Raw genomic sequence first — 6,651 nt, forward strand, 5'->3', positions numbered from 1 at the left:
CACCTATTATAATGAAAAAGAAGGTCACATGGTCCATATGTAATTAACAGATGGTAGAGGCTCAATCAGCCTGGGTCTGTGAATGAATGTGTGGAGAGACTGTATCCTACCTTGACCAACCTTAGCTATCTGCCAAGAGATAGAAATAAAAATTGTTGTTTGTGTGTTAAATGACAAAAATACTGTGATTGATTTGTGATTGTGGTTTAACATAGGCTTCTTGACTAATACTCCTCAAGTCTCTATATTCAGACAAAATAGAACACATGATCTTGCCATAAAAATAGAATTTGTATAAATACATTTGTTCTTTTCCTTTTGGCTATATTTTATGGTATATTCTTTTATCTTTTAATTTTTTATCAGATAATTACAGCTTGGATTATACTTTCCTTCTGTTATAACTATGTTGTATTTTTTAAAACAATTTCATATATTCATTAAGGTTTTATTGAGTAATTAGGGTAAAGGTTTAATAGGAATGACACAAGCTGAATTATAACAATATTTGCCATGAAGTTGTTGTCCATTTAGTAGCAAAAAATAATAAAGAATACAAATAGCTATGACACAAGTTTGAATTTTGTTAATAGCATAACAGACTCCCTAGATAAAGAGTTCAATCACCAGGGTAGTTTTTAAAAGTAGCATGTAGCTAGCGTTAATAAGGAGCCCCATTATGTATAAATTTCAAACACTTTCCATCAAAGTCCCTAGGAATGTCCAGATATTACCTGCCCTGCTTCTGCCCTCCTTCTGACAGTTCAATTTGATTATTCACCTGTTTTTAAAAGGCAGTGAGCATGAGAGCTTCAATGATGGAGGAAGATGGCAGAGGTATTTCCTATGACATAGAGCCAATCCTCAGCAAGCGTATGCAGGAGAACACGCAGAGAATAGATGCTCTGACTTGAATTGCTTCCTAGGGGCACAAGCTATGGACCCTGTGTGATATTCAAACATAAGCGCTTAGCTTGTTGAAGACAATGAGGGGCTGCTTTTCTTGCCAAATCCTCATCAAATTTTAATAGAGCCATCAGAAGTCAATAATTAAATTCTCAACCAAGAGGGACTTTTAATAGGGGATTTACAGCTTGTATGATCTTTCTTTTTGTAGATATGCAGTCTATATTTCAGAGATCGGACACATAGCGTTCACTAAAACATTGTAGACAATTGTCATCATTTACATGGTAAAGTCAAATCTCACCCAAAATTTAAGGCCATTATTTCTGGGGGTCTCCTATAGCATATTACTCTTCAAAAACTAAACAAAACTTTTTTTTTTTTTTGTGGTATGCGGGCCTCTCACTGTTGTGGCCTCTCCCGTTGTGGCACACAGGCTCTGGACGCGCAGGCTCAGCGGCCATGACTCACGGGCCCAGCCGCTCCGCGGCATGTGGGATCTTTCCGGACCAGGACACGAACCTGTGTCCCCTGCATCAGCAGGCGGACTCTCAACCACTGCGCCACCAGGGAAGCCCTAAGCAAAACTTTAATTTCCCCCCAACTTAAATACCATAGTTCTTCATGAATTTGCATGTCATCCTTGCACAGGGGCCATGCTAATCTTCTCTGTATCATTCCAATTTTAGTATATGAGCTGCTGAAGCGAGCACAAAATACCATAGTTCTGAAAGGGATATAGAATTGACCAGAGGTGAGAGTGATGAACTCTAGGACCACGTCCTGGGAATGACTTCTTTAGGCTCTGCAGGATGGCCTGGAAGACTCAAATAAAAATCCATATTGACAAATACTACAATCCAACCTCAAATAAAAATCCAAATTGACAAATAAAATAGAAATCAATATTGACTCAAATAAAATAAAAAATAAAATAAAACTCCATATTGACAAATAAAATTAAAATCCATACTGACAAATACTACAATCCCCCCTCTACTGAGGGAGATGAACAGATTTAAGGCAGGAAGATGGAGGAAAAGAGGCTGAGAAAACTATCAACACAGAGATGAGATGTAAAGAACTAACCTGTGATTCAAAGATTTTAAACAACAAAAGCACAGAAATGTTTTTTCTTTAACTTTTTATTTGATATTGGAGTATGGTTGATTAACAATGTTGTGTTAGTTTCAGGTGTACAACAAAGTGATTCAGTTATACATATACATGTATCCTTTTTCAAATTCTTTTGGAAATGCTTTTTCTTTAAACAAAATAATTATGTTGATATGACATAACCTAATTGAAGCTGAGAGCTGCCCCATCTTACTCCACTTTCTAATTTCCATAATCTTTACCAACAAATAGTTGGCTCCACTAAAAGATGAGTGATAAACAGGAAAGGCACAAGTCATGATCCTACATTACAAAAGAGTAAACACAGAAAGCAAAAGCATATGAAGACACTACATTCTGAGAGCACTTACCTAAAAAATTAAATAACATTTGTAATAAACATAGCTTCAAGAGATCTTAATAATAAAAGAAGCTCAAAGATTAGGTGAATATGATTGAAGAATAGATTATAAAAATGTGAAAAAGATTAAGGAATCTAGCAGAAAACAATAGAGCAGAAAATGATAACAGAAATAAACACCATATTAGAAGCAAGGGACATATAAACAAATGCAACTCAAAATCTCAGAGTGATTATGAGTGATTATCTCATAATAGATAATAAAAAATTGAAATGTAAAATGATTAATAGCTCATTTTTGAGAAGATAAGTGATTTGGAATATGCAATACTATAAAGAAGAATAACATAAGCAAAATCGTGGCTTCTGACAAAGAATAATAAATAATAAATAATAAATAATAAATAATAAATAGGGCATGAGGATTTAGGCATAACGGAAAAAATTTACCTGAAATAAATATTTTTTACAAGTTACAATTCAGTAATATCTACATAGTTCTCAAAAAACATAAAGCACTAAGTAATTGTACACAAGGCTAAATTATCTTCAAGTACAAAGGCAACACACAAAAATTTTTATATATGCCAGAACCTCAGGAATAAAACATATTTGAGGTCCTTAGCAAAGTACAGCCAAATATTCAGCCAAATTATTGCCAAAACCTGGAAGGCAGAAGTAAGGTGTGAGCATTACATCTCTTTAAAAAAAGTGAACAAAGAAACCTACTAAACTATTTCACAGTGTTTGTAAAACATGAATATTATAACCTTATCATTGTAAAAAGAATAACTCAATTAACAAAATAATGGAACTTGGCAGGAACTCCCAGCATGGTAGCTTCATCATTTTTCACAAAGGAGAGTCAGTAGAGTATTAAGGAGCTTAAATTATTAAAATGATATCTCTAAAATTTAAATTATTCTTAACATATTTCTTAAGTTCAGCATCATGTTTTATAAACTTAGTTTGTAAAAATATGATCTGATTTTCAGTTATTTCTTCCCTATCACTTCTATTTGTTTTATTAACTCTTTAAAGAAATTAAATTTAATACATAATAGATTCAAATGACATTGATAGTATAAATCCAGTTTTATCTGGCTATCTTTTAATGTCAGTTAAACAAGATTTCATCTGAAAATAACAGAAAACCTGACTTCTGTTATAAACATATAAATAAGGTTTATTTCTCTCATATAATAAAAAATTGGGAGATAGGCAGCTGCTGGACCAATGACTCAATAATGTCTTTGCCAAAGTTTGTGCAATTATTTTCTCCTTATCCTCATGGTAACAACATGTCTGTGTATTCCAAGAAAGAAGACGGAAGCAGACAAGGGGTAGAGAATGTCATCAGACTTGTACTTACATTTCACTGACCACACCTGGCTTCAGGGGAGCCTGGGCAAGTGACTCATATAGACTTTCTAATGTCATTTAGAGTAGGTAAGGATAAAAGAGGCTGAGTGATCTAAGCTATGTGTCTACCACATGTTCCCTCTATGTAATCATAGAAGAGTTTCAGAAATAAAGTGTAACAATATTTTACCACAGATAATATATAGATTTTTTTAAATCTGAAATTTTATATTTTAAAAACGAAAAGAGGTATTATCAAAGGTATATCTATCTCTATCTACCCACATAGTTGAACACAATGAAAACATTCATTAATACATAATATAATTTTGCATAGATTCAGATCACATGGGTTAACCTGAGTAATGAAAAAAAAACATATAACATAAAAATAACAAGACTGATATGCCAAACATACTAAATCATGTGATAATTTTTTAAATGTTTATTTAACAGAAGTATTTCCTAAGTTCCAATACCATGCTCAAAAACATTTTCCTGAAGAATTTGTAGTCATTGAAGTAATAACATTCTCTGCATCTAAGAGGAAATGACACATCTGTTGTGAAGTTCCAGCAATGTTATCTGTTATACCTTTGTTTTACAAACTTCTTTCAGCATGTCCATCTACACCTCCTGCTAGTCATAAATTGTCTTAGTTCAATGACATTTATAGTATTCTTACAACAAGAAATAGTTTTTGATAGAGTCATTTTTCAATCATTCTCTTACAAACAACACTGCTCTCCATGTTGTGTGGCTCAAACCAACAATGACTGTTCATCTGCAGCCTGGCAAGTAACACACAGTCACAGTCTACACAATAAAGCAAATCCTCCTTCAGTTAGTATACTGACACTGCTTTAGAAATGGTAGATTAAAAGATTTTTTTCTTAAAGTATTTCTACATTCTGCTTCCTTTCATTGGACTTTTGGATAAATTATTTTTACTATGATTAAGAGCTTATATAGATTTAATTGAATTTTGCAACTATATATTTTAAACAAGATAAAATGAAATAGACACAATCATAGTCCTTAAATATTAAAAATGTTTGGTTAAATTATTAAAACATAATTTTAATAGTTGAGATGATTCGAGTGTAGGCACTGTAATGATCAAGTGAGTGAGCAGAAGACTGAGACAAAGAACTCAGTGCAAGTGGTCAAAGCAAGTGAAAATATGAGAGAATTTAATAAGTCCAGGTGCCCTAAAATAAATTGTTGATTGAATCAACAAAGGGAAAATAGGAAAATGAAAAATAGAAGAAAATTTCTGAAAGTTACAGAAAGACAAGTATTTCCAGATAGAAAGCCTGGAGGAGGTGAGGGTGGTTGGTATATTAAGAAAGAAAGAAATATATATATAGTAAAAGTGTATCAGAACTTACAGGAAAAAGAGGAATTCATAAGAATTTTACAATGAGAGAATCAAATTATCCTCAGTATGAAGAGATTTACATAGTGCTCAGACGTTTTCTGATCAAAAGACTAGAATGATGTTTGTAAAGGTCAGAGGAAATTATATACAGTCATCCCTCAGTATCAATGGGGGTTGGGTTTCTAGAGTCCCCGCAAATACGGAAATCTGAGGCTGCTCAAGTCTCTTAACATAAAATAGCTTATACAACGAATACAGTCGTCTCTTCCTATCCACAGGTTTCATCATGGGTTTCACATCCTCAGATTCAACCTATGGTTTTGACGGAGAATCTGGTGGTTCTCTACCTTCTTAGTCCCAGAGGCATGTGTGAAATTCAGCTCTCCCCTTGAGATGTTTTTAAGTCTGTGTCTTCTCTGCATCCCATATTTTTCAAACCTTGGCAAATGTTTTGAGGGGAAACTGGCCACGTTTTTGAAACAGGCTTCTACACTCATCAGAACTTGGTCTCACAAGTTATTAGGAGACTGTGTTTTATTTTAATTTTCCATTTAGAAGTTTTAACTCAGAGCCCTGGCGTCCATCGTAGCTCCAGAATTCTGAATATTACATAAGCAAACAGCCTTTTGGGGCTTCTCTAGTTTTCATCCTGTCACTCAAGAGTTTACCACTTCTCAACTACTAAGACTTGGCTGGTTTCTGTTCCCTCTTAGAGTCTTGCTGGGTCAGGCCAGATACCCAGTCTTCCTATAAGCATCTGGATATAAGAAAGTAGTGGCTGACTATTTTTACTCATAATAGGTGGATTTTCTCTTATTTCAAACTATTTAAAGACAGTTTACCATATTCTTCTTGTTTCCATTAGTACTCTATGCCTTTAAAAATAGAATTTTCCTAGACGTTGCAGAGGGACAATTAGCCTACTGTACTACATTTTACCAGAAGCAGAAGTCCTCTCTTCAGTATGTGTTAATAAATACTTTTATAGTCCAATTTATTTTAATGAAAAACATTTTTATTTTTATCTCTGAGCTTTATATTTGCAATATTGTCTTGTCCTTTTGTATTTTTATTATCAAAATATTTACTCTGTAAATGAGGGGGTGATGCTTTATCATTTCATAGTTATGGGTAAAATTGACACAATTTACCCTTTTAAATGAAGATACATCATTTCTTTCAAAAACATTTGAATCCAAATATTTTTACTCTCAAATTTAAACGTCATCAAGCTTGGACCAGTTATAAAAATTCTCTCAAAGTTATAGGAAAATTCTTTGCCTTTGTGCAAGCCTATATAAATGTAAACCAAATGCTGTGATACTTTGATAAGAAGATATGTAAAATTAACTTAAATTCAACAGTTCATAGAATATAAATATTGGTTAAACTTTGTGTGACTAACGAGATATAATGACTAGTTGAACTCTATTAAACCGTGTCAACAGTTTCCCATCTTTCAAGATTCCTTATTATTAGTTGACGCATCTATAATTCTAAGACTGCTCAAAGGAATATAGGGCTT

General features: G+C 33.2%; 1 non-coding gene across 1 annotated transcript; it reads right to left on the minus strand.

The window, feature by feature from the left end:
• Positions 1-1,512: 1,512 nt before the first annotated feature.
• LOC132520149 (U6 spliceosomal RNA) lies at positions 1,513-1,619 on the minus strand. The gene has a single exon (XR_009540509.1). It is a non-coding gene; the product is annotated as a U6 spliceosomal RNA (small nuclear RNA).
• Positions 1,620-6,651: the final 5,032 nt, after the last annotated feature.

The sequence above is a fragment of the Lagenorhynchus albirostris genome, chromosome 4 (assembly GCF_949774975.1).
Source record: "Lagenorhynchus albirostris chromosome 4, mLagAlb1.1, whole genome shotgun sequence".
Classification (NCBI taxonomy): Eukaryota; Metazoa; Chordata; class Mammalia; order Artiodactyla; family Delphinidae; genus Lagenorhynchus; species Lagenorhynchus albirostris.